This window comes from Ahaetulla prasina, chromosome 8 (genome assembly GCF_028640845.1).
Source record: "Ahaetulla prasina isolate Xishuangbanna chromosome 8, ASM2864084v1, whole genome shotgun sequence".
In the NCBI taxonomy this organism is placed as follows: Eukaryota; Metazoa; Chordata; class Lepidosauria; order Squamata; family Colubridae; genus Ahaetulla; species Ahaetulla prasina.
Genome location: NC_080546.1, coordinates 82,255,086 through 82,268,723, shown reverse-complemented (window position 1 = coordinate 82,268,723; position 13,638 = coordinate 82,255,086).

Sequence of the window (13,638 nt, the reverse complement as noted above, 5' to 3'; positions counted from 1 at the left end):
AACTGGTTTTCCCTACCAGTTCTATGGGCATGGCTTAATTGGTGGGCATGGCTTGGTGGTCAGGTGACTGAATGGGCATGGCCAATAATAATAAATAATAATAATAAAGTATACAAAACTTGGGAGCGTACTGGTCTACCTTCTTTAAAAGTAGAGGCACCGGTCTACTAATTGCCTTTTTTAGGAGGCACCGGTCTACCTTCTTTAAAAATAGAGGCACTGGTCTACTAGCCGCCTACAGCGCTGATCAGTTATAGTGCGGCCCTTTGAAGCGCCGCGGCAGTCATTTAAGGCCGTTTGCAGCTATATCACCACCGAGAGCTTCAGGGACAGAGAAGAGGAACAGCGAGGCGTGGGTGGTGGTGGGGGCAGGGATTTTTACTACCAGTTCTCTGAACTACCTGCCCCCATTGCTACCGGATCGTGTGATCTGGTCCGAACCGGGAGTATTTCCCCCCTGCCCATAGTCCTTGTAGCTGAGTCCTTCCCCCTTGTTACTGGTCATCCTCTTCTTCTCCTTCTTAGCATCAAAGATTTCTCCAGAGAGTTAGGTCTTCTCATAATGTGCCCAAACTAGGACAATTTGAGCCTGATCAATTGTCCCTCAAATGAAAACTCTGGCTTGGGACTGATTGGGGTAGATTATAGGGGTGACTCCGAAATACAATTTTATTTGTCTCTATATTAAATTATTATATTTTGATTCCAATTGAATTTGAAACTGTATTTTACTCCAGTTCCATTTTAAATGGTTTCTTTTATCAGATATTAGTAATAATTTGTGTCTGGAACTCTGCACCTTGATATGGCCCAAGGGCAAATCAATAAAGTAAACTAAACTAACTCTGGCTTGATTTGCTTGGTGATCCATCAGTTTGCTTTCTTGGCTGTCTCAAGTATGCTCAGATGTCCTCTCCAACTGCTGTAGCTTAATGCAGTTTGCGATTTTTACCCTCCATTGCAGAAACAGGCGGTGATCGTTTTATAGTCCATTTGTTGTCTATCTACCTCTCTTTCAGAAATAAAATAAAAAGCCCTTTGACATTATAGAATCTTGGGCAAGGTATTTCAGGTTTATAACATTTCAATTTTGAAACTGCTGTAGCCAGTCTTGTTCAAAATGGTTCAATGCCACTACAAATGTTTTGTAAGTCTTCTGAATTGGGTCTTAAGCACAACAGTAGATTGTATCTACCTCAGAATACAGCTAAAACAGCATCCGAACCAGAGGTGGGTTTCAGCAAGTTCTGACCAGTTCTGGAGAACCAGCAGCGGAAATTTTGAGTAGTTCAGAGAACTGGTAGTAAAAATTCTGACTGGCCCAACCCCCCATCTATTCTCTGCCTCCCAAGTCCCAGCTGATTGGGAGGAAATGAGGATTTTGCAGTAACCTTCCCCTGGATTGGGGACAGAATGGAGGTTATACAGTATCCTTCCACTGGAGTGGGGTGGGGAATGGAGATTTTACAGTATCCTTCCCCTGCCACGCCCACCAAGCCATGCCACGCCCACCAAGCCACACCCACAGAACCGGTAGTAAACAATTTTGAAACCCACCACTGATCCGAACCAGTGGTGGAATTCAATTTTTTTTATTACTGGTTCTGTGGGAGTTTATTGTGATGAATAATCAACCAGTGATTAAAAGATCTTTATAGCTTTCCATAGATTTCCACATTTCTAAAAGATCAGTCGAGATACCCTTTCTTAGATTTTAAAATGAAATATAAAACAAGGTGTGGTATAATAAGGAATAATAGCCATTCATCATCAAAGGGATGTGACTTGTGTTTTCGTTCTGCATTCTTTCTGTTAGACCTGTATCAGAGGTGGGTTTCAGCGGGTTCTGACCAGTTCTGCAGAACCGGTAGCAGAAATTTTGAGTAGTTCGGAGAACCGGTAGTAAAAAATCTGACTGGCCCCACACCCATCTATTCTCTGCCTCCTGAGTCCTAGCTGATTGGGAGGAAATGGGAATTTTGCAGTAACCTTCCTCTGGATTGGGGAGGGAATGGAGATTTTACAGTATCCTTCCCCTGCCATGCCCACCAAGCCATACCCACTAAGACATGCCACGCCCACCAAGCCACACCCACAGGACCGGTAGTAAAAAAATTCGAAACCCACCACTGACCTGTATCTTGAATGAAATAAGTGTCTGCAAATTTTTTTTAAAAAAACCCACACATTAAAAAGGGGGTACTTTTTCTAGTATAACGAAGTGTGCATCCCATTCAAATTAGCTGAACCTGGAGAAGAACACAACCTCCTGGCTTGGGTGTCCCTCATTTTGCCAGATTTGCCAAGGCAAATTTCTCAGTAGCTTCCAGCCTGATATATTTGCATAACTAATCTTTCAGTTAAACCAATGAAGTTCACCTTCGGAAATCAAGGGTACCATCTTCCTTCAATTGCTACTAATTATACCTGCTCGCTTTTTAGCACCAGAAAAGAACTTTTGAATGCTAATGTGTTGTAAATGTTGTACCTTGATGAACGTATCTTTTCTTTTATGCACCAAGACAAATTCCTTGTGTGTCCAATCACACTTGGCCAATAAAAAAAAAAAATAAAATTCTATTCTATTCTATTCTAATAGAAAGAGCCACTGAAGGTAGCTGGTAAATGTTTAATTTCCCTTGCCATTGTCTATGGAGATTCTCAGTCCTCCAGGTAATGGTGTTCCAATGGTACTTTTTTTTTAAAAAAGGAACTGAACTTTGTTTTCCTTGAAGATGTTTCACTTCTCATCAAAGAGGCTTCCTCCGTTCTGACTGAATGGTCAGGAGGATGGAAGATTAATATTCTTTGCAGTCATCTGGTTAGTAACTCTCTTTCTTAAGTTTTATCAATTTTAAATTTCTTATTACTAATTTTAAATGGGGTTTTAGTTTTTTATATATTTTAAAGTTTTTAGGCTAATTATAATAAGTTTTTTAACTTGCATTTTAAATTGTATATTGTATTGTCTGTTTTTTACTTTTGCCTGTACACTGCCCTGAGTCCTTCGGGAGAAGGGCGGTATAAAAATCAAAAATCAAATAAATCAAATAAATCAAAAATTAAACAATTAAAGCTTTTTTTTTAAAAGACGCTTGCTCCTGAGAAGGAAAGCTATAGCAAATCTAGACAGCATTCTAAAAAGCAGAGACATCACCCTGCCAACGAAAGTGCGTATAGTCAAGGCTATGGTTTTCCCAGTTGCAATGGATGGCTGTGAAAGTTGGACCATAAGAAAGTCTGAGCGCCAAAGAATTGAGGCCTTTGAACTCTGGTGCTGAAGAAGACTCCTGCGAGTCCCTTGGACTGCAAGACGAACAAACAAGTCAGTCCTAGAGGAGATCAATCCTGACTGCTCTTTAGAAGGCCAGATCCTGAAGATGAAAGTGAAATACTTTGGCCACCTAATGAGAAGGAAGGAATCCCTGGAGAAGAGCCTCATGCTGGGAAAGATGGAGCGCAAAAGAAGAATGGGACGACAGAGAACGAGGTGGCTGGATGGAGTCACTGAAGCAATTGGCATGAGCTTAAATGGACTCCAGAGGATGGTAGAGGACAGGAAGGACTAGAGGAACGTTGTCCATGGGGTCGTGATGGGTCAGAAACGACTTCACAACTAACAACATTACCAACCTGCCTTCCATTGAGGACCTGTGTACTCAATGGAAGGCAGGTTGGTAGTGTTGTTAGTTGTATACTGCACGAGTCAAAAAGAGGACTGTGAAAATATTTATAGACCCCTTGCATCCTGGATATAAATGAACGCCATCACTCTGCTAAACAAATAATTCCCTCAACACTGTCAAACTATTTACTAAATCTACACTACTATTAATCTTCTCATAGTTCCTATCAGCCATCTCCTCCCCCTTATGACTGTATGACTGTAACCAGACTGTATGACTGCTGGTATCCTTAAGATTTATATTGACTGTTTCCCTATGATTATCATTAAGTGTTGTACCTTATGATTCTTGATGAACGTATCTTTTCTTTTATGTACACTGAGAGCATATGCACCAAGATAAATTTCTTGTGTGTCCAATCACATTTGGCCAATAAAGAATTCTATTCTATTCTATTCTATTCTATTCTATTCTATTCTATTCTATTCTATTCTATTCTATTCTATTCTATTCTATTCTATTCTATTCTACTCTACTCTACTCTATTCTATTCTATTCTATTCTATTCTATTAAAGCGGGCAAGAGATGATGGATAGAAAGGGAATATTTTTAAATATGATAGTGGCATAATTAAAAATTAGAATAGGGATATAAACTAGAAAGAGAGGGAATACACAGGGAATACACATTTCTATATAATAAGTAATAACAAGAGGGGAAATTAGAATTTGAATGATGGTATTATCAAGTATGCTTGAATAGTATGGTGATTGGCATAAAAAGAACATATTGAAATACTGAATAATTAAATAATGGAATATTATAACAGCATAAATATGTGTATTATTATTAGAACCATATAAGCTTACTAAATGTAAGTAAGTAAGTAACAAATACGATTAATAATATTTTATTTGTAGTAAAAGGAATGACACTAAAAATATGGCGATTGGCATAAAAATAACATATTGAAATATTGAATAACTAAATAATGAAAGATTATAACAACATAAATATGCATACTATTACCATAATTATATAAGCTTGTCAAACATAGTAAATATGATGAATATTATTTTATTTGTATTATAATGTAAGACACTCAGGTGCCACACTGTTCATGCATTGATGATTGTAAAAAAATAAAAAACTTGAGGGGAAAAAAACACTCTTTCTGAGAGTTATTGAGGTTACTTGGAGATTTATCTGTGCCTTCAGGGCAGTGGTGAAATTCAATTTTTTTTTTACTACCGGTTCTGTTGGCGTGGCATGGTGGGCATGCTGTGGCTTGGTGGGTGTGGCTAGGTGGGCATGGCAGGGGAAGGAGACTGTAAAATCTCCATTCCCATTTCTGAGGGAAGGATATTGCAAAATCTCCATTCCCACCCCACTCCGGGACCAACCAGAGGTGGTTTTTCAGCTGTTCCATTTGCACTATCCAGGTGACCCTGAGAGCATGTGGCTGCCACAACTCTCAGAAAGAGTGCTAACGACCAGATGAATAGAAATCCTTCCATCCTCCACTATTTCGCCAGAACTGAAGAAGCTTCTTAGATTGGGAAGTGAAATGTCTTCAAGGAAAAAATAAAGCTCAATTGCCTTTTGAAAAAAGCACCTTTTGGGATTTTGTTGCCATTATTATTATTATTATTTTCCCCATCTGCTTAGGAAAGGTCTCTGACAATATCCTATTTCACCAGCTTTCTCCAACCCTTTGAGTTCCACTGTTCTTAATCATTGATCACGTTCCTTTCTTCTTTCCTCTTCCTTCTCATAGAAGCTTGTTCTGCTTCCCTGGCTGACTGCAGCCTCATCCTGTCCTCATAACAGCATGTACTATATTCTGTTATCCTCACTTTTCTCCTAAAGTGTTAGGTACCTTATCATTAGATTCTTTCTCAGTGGCACTTCTCTTGGCTGAAGCTCTTTCCTGATTATTTGATGTTGAAAAGAATGAGCTGCACATATATTATGGCTTCTCACCAGGAGTGAAATCTAGTTACCTTCCCTGCCAGTTCGGAAATGCACGTGCCATTATCACATCCGATTTTTGACCCTCTATGCATGTTCAAAGCCTTCTGCGCATGCGCAAAGGGTCAAAAATGGGTTACTTCCTGGTTCAAACCAGGAAGTAACGACATCCAGGGGGGTGGGCGGAGCCTCACATAGCCACTGCTACCAGGTTGTCAAACCACATACTGCCACCGCTACCAAATCGCACGAGCCGGACAGAACCGGCAGGATTTCACCACTGCTTCTCCCCCAACCCATCACCAAACTATCTAGTCACCATTCAATTTTTGTCCCGCTGGCCAGTACTACCAATACTTAATAATCTTACAGTTACTTTCTCTGTGGCTATTCATTTAAGTAGCACCAGGCACCTGGATTTAAAGAGTGATTTAAACTCCATTTATAAAAAGTGTTTCAGATTTAAGGAAGAATTTTGATCGGTTGCTAGATTCTTGCTCGAGGGCAAGATTAATTTCGGAGAACGTATACAATTGCAAACTGCTAATTCACCTTTTTTTTTTCTTCCCCTAAATGCAAAGGTTCGTGTTTTATTTAGACTTGGAGGGAGTGATAAGGCCCTTTTCAGTGGGATGCTTGCTAATCACAAAATAACACATTCCAGGAAAAAAAAATGAAAAGCATTCAACTCATGATTATTCTTCGATAAGCAGTCTGTGCGTGACATCTCAATGCTTGCTCCCCATCCAGTTCAAAGTCATTTCTCTTGCAACTGTCAGAGATGGAAGGAAGTCCCAAAGAGCCAGCTTAGCAGAAAAGCAGCAGCACAGAGGCCAGGACAGAGTTTGCAATTTATTAAAAACAGATGAGATCCCACTGATTCCTCATTGCTTAATCCATTCAAGCTCAAAACTCCAATTCTGCCTTCCGGGTTTTTGCAGTGCCACTATATTGTCTAAGACAGGGGTATCAAACTCAAGGCCCAGGGGCCAGATCTGGCCTGCAGGGTGCTTAGATTTGGCCCATGGTGTTGTGGTCCACCAGCAGCCTGTGGAGCTGGCAACGGAGTCAGACAGTGATGAGGCTGAGGAAGAACATGGGCCAGTCCTGGAGGCTGGGGAAGGTCCGGATGAGGGCTCTGCGTTGGAGGCAGAGATGGGGCCTAGGCCATTGGGGAGTGAGGTACGGACTCCAGAGCCTCCAGAGGCAGACAGTAGTGAGGCAGAGGAACAGAAGGAGCCTTTTCCTAATGCCTGCATGAGAAGAGCTGCCAGAAGGCAAGAGCAGCTAAAGCAAAGAGGATGACTCAGGAGTAGGGCCAAGAGATGATTGGCCCCTCCCATAAGGCTTAAAAGACCAGCAATGGTGTTTGGGCTCTTTGCCGGAAAACAATGTTGATAGCTTTGTCTTGCTGCATTTGTTTCTTATCGAAGTCTTCTGCTTTTGAACTTTTGCCAAGAAAGGCCTTTGGCAGTTTGCCTAATTAAGACCAAGGTTGGTGATAAGACTGAGGAATTGTGCAGGGAAGAATTTGCTTTGATTTAGTTTGGACTACCCTGAGAACGAGTTAATTCTCAGCTGTTGGAAGAAAGTTTGTTTTTAAACTGACTGAGTTTACTACTACCTACTTGGGCCTGGGTCACAACACATGGGGCCACCCTGGAAAGAGCAAAGGACTGTCCTGTGGTGCAAAACGGAACTCGAGGGGTTGCACGTGGCCCGCCTGAGCTCCATTGTCATTGGCAGAGGGTTGCAGGAAGCTGTTGTAGCTGAAAATGAAGCCTGTGGGGCATGAGGCTCCCTGAGCTCTGCTTTTGCTGGCAGAGGTTGGCAAGAGGGCCTCTGTGGCTCAGACTGGTAAGACAGTCTGTTATTAACAGCAGCTGCTTGCAATTACTGCAGGTTCAAGCCCCACCAGGCCCAAGGTTGACTCAGCCTTCCATCCTTTATAAGGTAGGTAAAATGAGGAGCCAGATTGTTGGGGGCAATAAGTTGACTTTGTATATAATATACAAATGGATGAAGACTATTGCTTCACATAGTGTAAGCCGCCCTGAGTCTTCGGAGAAGGCGGAATATAAATGCAAATAAAAAAATAAAAAAAAGAGGCTGTCATGGCCAAAAACGGTACCCTCCCCTTCCAGCTTCCATTATCACTGGCAGAGGGCTGCAGGAGGCTGTCACGGCTGAAAACAGAGCTCAGGAGCCCATTTCCACTGGCAGAGTGCTTGGGCCACCACAGGCGTCCCTGACATTAGTGACATCAAGCTGGCCACGCCTACTCTGGCCACGTCCATCCCGGACCCCAAGGTCAAACACAACCCTGATGCGCTCCTCAATGAAATCGAGTTTGTCACCCCTGGTCTAAGAGAACAAAGTGGAGTAAAGACTTTGACATTCAGTGCTAACAATTTAAGCACAGGCCTTTCCTTTTTCCTTCATCGGGGCTTTTGCCTACCTACCCCGTCTTAGGGTACTAATTTTTTTATTTATTTATTTATTTTTGGTTTATTGGAAAGTGGCTATTTCAGGAAACAGAAGATGGAGCCTCTGACGGTTATCTAATTGAAAAAATGGAATTATCTTATTAGATGGAGATGATCTACGGAGATCAGATACACACAATGAAATAATATAACCTCTGTGTGTTAAGTGGCAGTGCAATGAGAAACGTAAGATTTTTGTGTAGCCTTTAACATTTGCGGGTCATTCGTTCAATATTCCAAATCAACCAATAGCAGGAACTAAAAATCCATTTTACATTATCTGTTTCCCTTAGCTCGTTTCATCCTTAATTGTAATTTAAAAAAAATTCATCTGAGATCCTCTGTGATAGATTTCTGGAATAAATCCAGAGGCAAATGAAGTAACTAAGCTGTAGATCTTTCCCATCATTTGCTGAAACATGTGATGCATATATATATATATATTTATCCCTATAATGTCTGTTTCTTCAAGACTCTTTCTCGGTCTTCAAGTAACTGATGCATCTTTTTTTTTGCTTTTCTTGTATTTTTCCATGTTGGGTTAGAAAAATCTACCTTCACCGTATGCAAAAATCTACTTTCACATTCAGACACTAGGACTGTGATGGTGAACCTAAGCAGTGGTGGGATTCAGCCAGTTTGCACCACTTTGGGAGAACTGGTTGTTAACCTTCTGAGCAGTTTGGCAAATTGGTCATTGGAAGAAATCATTAGGGCAGAGAACTGGTTGTTGAATTACTTGAATCCCACCACTGAACCTAAGGCATGAGTGCCACAGGTGGCATGCAGAGCCATCTCTGAGGGCATGTGAGCTGACACCCAGGTCAGCTCCACCGCTCATGCCTGTATGCTTCCCACCAGCCAGCGGATTTTCGGGTCTCTGCTGCGAGATGCGAGCACCTGTGCGGAGGTGGGGGGGTGAGAGGGATCTTGGAGTCCTAGTGGACAACCATTTAGATATGAGCCAGCAGTGTGCAGCAGCTGCCAAAAAAGCCAACACACTTCTGGGCTGCATAAACAGAGGGATAGAATCAAGATCACGTGAAGTGTTAATATCACTTTATGATGCCTTGGTAAGGCCACACTTGGAATACTGCATTCAGTTTTGCTCGCCATGATGTAAAAAAGATGCTGAGACTCTAGAAAGAGTGCAGAGAAGAGCAACAAAGATGATGAGGGGACTGGAGGCTAAAACATATGAAGAACGGTTGCAGGAACTGGGTATGTCTAGTTGAATGAAAAGAAGGACTAGGGGAGACATGATAGAAGCGTTCCAATATCTCAGGGGCTGCCACAAAGAAGAGGGAGTCAAACTATTCTCCAAAGCACCTGAGGGTAGAACAAGAAGCAATGGGTGGAAACTAATCAAAGAGAGAAGCAACTTAGAACCAAGGAGAAATATCCTGACAGTCAGAACAATCAATAAGTGGAACGACTTGCCTGCAGAAGTTGTGAATGCTCCAACACTGGAAGTTTTTAAGATAACCATTTGTCTGAAATGGTGTAGGGTTTCCTGCCTGGGCAGGGTTGGACTAGAAGGCCTCCAAGGTCCCTTCCAACTCTGTTATTATGTTATGTTAAGAGTCACAAACACATGCGCAGGGGGCGGTGCGGCGCCCCCCCCCCCACTCCGCACCCCATTTTTGGTTCCCAGAAGCTTCAGGGTGCCTGCTAGCACCAAAACGGTTGTACACTGATGGTGGGGGCAGAGGAGAGTCACACATGCATGGGCGGGGGGGCGGGTCCTGTTGGGGGGGCATTGCACTATGTGTGTCAGCATGCACGCTTCGGCACCCGAGGGAAAAAAGTTTGCCATCACTGCACTAGAAGATTCAATCATTACTATAGAAGATTCCTGCAATAGAAGCATTTTCCCCATCTTCTCCTAAACAGCTTTTCCAAGCAGCTCTGATTGGCTGGGGGGGAAAAAATGACTCAGCTTAAGGGTTATTTTCCAGGAAAACTTTCCTCCCTTCCTGGATCATTATGTGAGAAGGGCCCATCACTTCATTGTGAGAGATGCTACAATTAGCATTTTCATCCCAATTTAAAAACCTGGGTGAATAACAGAATAATAGACCTTGGAGGTCTGCCAACTCCCTATCATTTGTTTCCCCCCCCCCATATTCCCTCAGTCTTTATGGTGCCCAGTTTCGGGTCGGTGTTTGGGGCTCAGGACCATGGACAGCACCCCAGTATCTGGGGAGCTAGTGCATTGTTTAAAGCAGATTCAGATTAATGTCAGGGTTCCAAGTAACACCCGCAACAAAAGAAAACTCCAAGGCTTGAAATTCCTCAAAGCTACATTTTATTAGAGATGTCATATTGGCACATCTGGGAAAACCCAAATCTGAAAGCTTCCAGGTTTTCCTCACCCAAAGGAAAGTTCAAGTCCCTGCCCAGCATCCACATGTCCATCACATGGTCCAATCAAACATCCTTCCAACTGGAGATGCCTCCCAGTTCCAGCCTTCTAGGTTCAGGGCAAGTTGTCCTTGACTTCTTGAGAAAGGAATGTTATTATGACTACATATCACCCTTGCTCCATACAATCCCACCTCCCAGTTTCCCACAGTAATAAACATGGCAGGCCTGAAGGCCTAATACCAAAGATGGCTTCCAGGCCTGACAGTCCCTGCTCAAGCAGGAGATCCTATACCATTTCAAACAAATGGCTCTCCAATCTCTTTTTAAAAACCTCTGGTGATTGTTCTCACTGTCAGGAAATTTTGCCTTAGTTCTAGGTTGCCTCTCTCCTTGTTTAGTTTTCATCCATTGCTTCTTCTCCAGCCCTCAGGGGCTTGAGTGAATAAGTTGACCCCCCTGCCTTCTCTGTGGCAGCACCTCAAATATTGGAACACTGCTATCATGTCTCCCCTGGTCCTTCTCTTCACTGGACTAGAGAAACCTAGTGTTCTGTCTCCTTCCCCACTTCAGACCCATGAGCTGACCTTCAGCCAGTGGATTCATGGCTCTTATCAGTCCTGGAAGAGAAATTGCAACTGCCTGCCAAAGTTCAAACAAATGACTCATGTAGCAAGGCTTTCAGCTCCTTTTGAAACGGAGCAGCTAAACTTTGCTTCCCGTGGAGTGAGAGCAGTCCCAAAGCTCCTTATATATCCTTTTGATGATGCCGCCTCTCTAATCTTCTGAAGCGCGGGTCAAGCCAAGCTTGATTATTATTATCAGCTGGGTCTGAAGGCGTAGCCTGGGGAAGGGAGGAATCAGGGGATGATGGCCTCATCACGTCCTCTGACTGGTCTGGTTCTGTCTCCTGGAGTCGAGCCAAAGGAATCGATGCTCCTGAGGTAAGCCTTACTGGCCCTTCCCCCTCACTCTTGGAGTCACTTTTAGGCATGGGGCCAGGTTCGGGGGCTGGAGTCACAACACCTAGTTTCTCCAACCTAGAAATTCCTGCAACCGTTCTTCATACGTTTAGCCTCCAGTTCCCTAGTCATCTTTGTTGCTCTTCTCTCTGTTGCTCTTCCAATCTTCTCTGGGTGAATAAATGTAAATGTTTGTGAGACTTTTAATGTGGAAAATGTTTGTTCATTCCTCCCTTTTGGCATTCTCTATATCCTTACAAGGCAATTTGCAAATATATTCTTGCTGTTCCTATCTGCCCTCAAACGAATAGTGTCAACTCGCAAAGCATCCCTGGCCATAGGCAAGGGGGATGGGAAACCGACGAAGCAGCATGGCAGCCAAATACAAAAGCACATTCCAGACATCTCTCTCCCAAGGCTGTCTGCCAGGGTTACCTATAGCGGTTGAAGGGGAGTGATCTCTACATCCCAAGAAATTGCTCCATAGGCAAATGTGACTGATGATACACCTTGGGGGGAGTGGGAAAACAGGGTCATGATTGGGTGTCAGTTACATGGGGTCAGAGTTGGCTTCATTTGGAACATGACAACATGAAGTTCCTAATAAATAACTGAGTTTCTTTTGAAGCTTGGCTCGAGGTTCATGATTTAGTTAGGGCAGCTGTTGGAACCCTGACAGCAAGCAAATTGGACTTCCGGTGGCACCATTGGGTGTTGAAGACGGTCTTTTCAGACCGCCAGCCCCGCGATTGCGTAGAGCCATTCAGACAGCGCAAATCAACTGTTTGACAGCTCAGAAACCTTTCCCTTGAGAAAAGAGGGAGAGGTGAGCAATCAGGTGGAGGTAGAACTCCCCAAAAAGCCCCAGGAACAATTCTGGGGCTCGAAGGGTGAGAGCTCCCTGGAAAGCCCGAAGTGCTCCAGATCCGGGACATCTCTGCATTTAATTCAGAGCAAAACACCGCGACCGCCTCTGCATCAAGACGAAGATTTAATTTGATTAAGACAGCAAGCCAATTCTGACCCCACATATCTTGACATATATTTCCAAGACAAATATACCCCACGTATATTTCCAAGACAAATATACCCCACGTATATTTCCAAGAAAAATATCTTGGAATTTCAGTCTTAAAAATTGGAGGGATATGGAATTTTATTGTGTCTTTCTTATACAAAGGAAAGGGGAAGAAAACACAATGGCCAGCACTAGTTACTATCTTTTCATAATGTATTTTAACAAAACATGCAGTCAAATTTTCAGTTGACTGATTGAGTGCTGTCTAGCCATTGTTGACACTTAGCAGTCATGTGGGTAGATTCTCTTTAGAATTATCTGTCCAAGCTGGTCTTTTAGGTCTCTCATTGAGGCCACTTGGAGGTTTATTTGACCCCGTCAATATCACCTGAATAATGCAAATGGTTGGAGTCTTCTACTGAAAGGACTGTGTTGTAAATAAGAGTTAAGTGGTGTTGTAGGCCTCCTCCTCTGTTGATCAAGGGCTGTTCAATCTTAATGTAGATGGCTTCTTTGACCCCTCTTTCAAACCAGTGCTCCTCTGTGTTCAGAATGTGAACTTCGCTGTCTTCAAAAGAGTGACCTTTGTCTTTCAAACGAAGATGGACTGCTGAATCTTGTCCCGGTGGGTTTGTTCTCCTATATTGCGCCATGTGTTTGTGAAGTGGCTGTTTTGTTTCACCAGTGTTGTACTGCATATATCACATTGCTCAGTTTGTGTCTGGGTTTTTATCCTTGAGATGGACAAGCCTTCACCTTTGTGTATTTTTGGGTTTTAAAGTGTGCATGTCTATTGTGTTGGTTGACAATCCTTCTGAGCTTTTCAGATATTCCTGCAATGTATGGAATGACAACGTTACTTTGTTTGTTGTTCTCTTCTTTGTTATTGAGGATCTCCTGCTGGATCTTTTTTTGGATTTGATGAAGGCCAAATTTGATGAATTTCTTCTTTGAAATCTTTGAATCTTCTCTGATTTAAAAAAAAATAATGAAAATTGTAAATCTAACCTAGTCAAGCAACTCTCCAAAGCACCTGAGGGCAGGACAAGAAGCAATGGATGGAAACTAATCAAGGAGAGAAGCAACTTAGAACTAAGGAGAAATGTCCTGACAGTTAGAAAAATTAATTAGTGGAACAACTTGCCTCCAGAAGTTGTGAATGCTCCAACACTGGAATTTTTTAAGAAGATGGTGGATAACCATTTGTCTG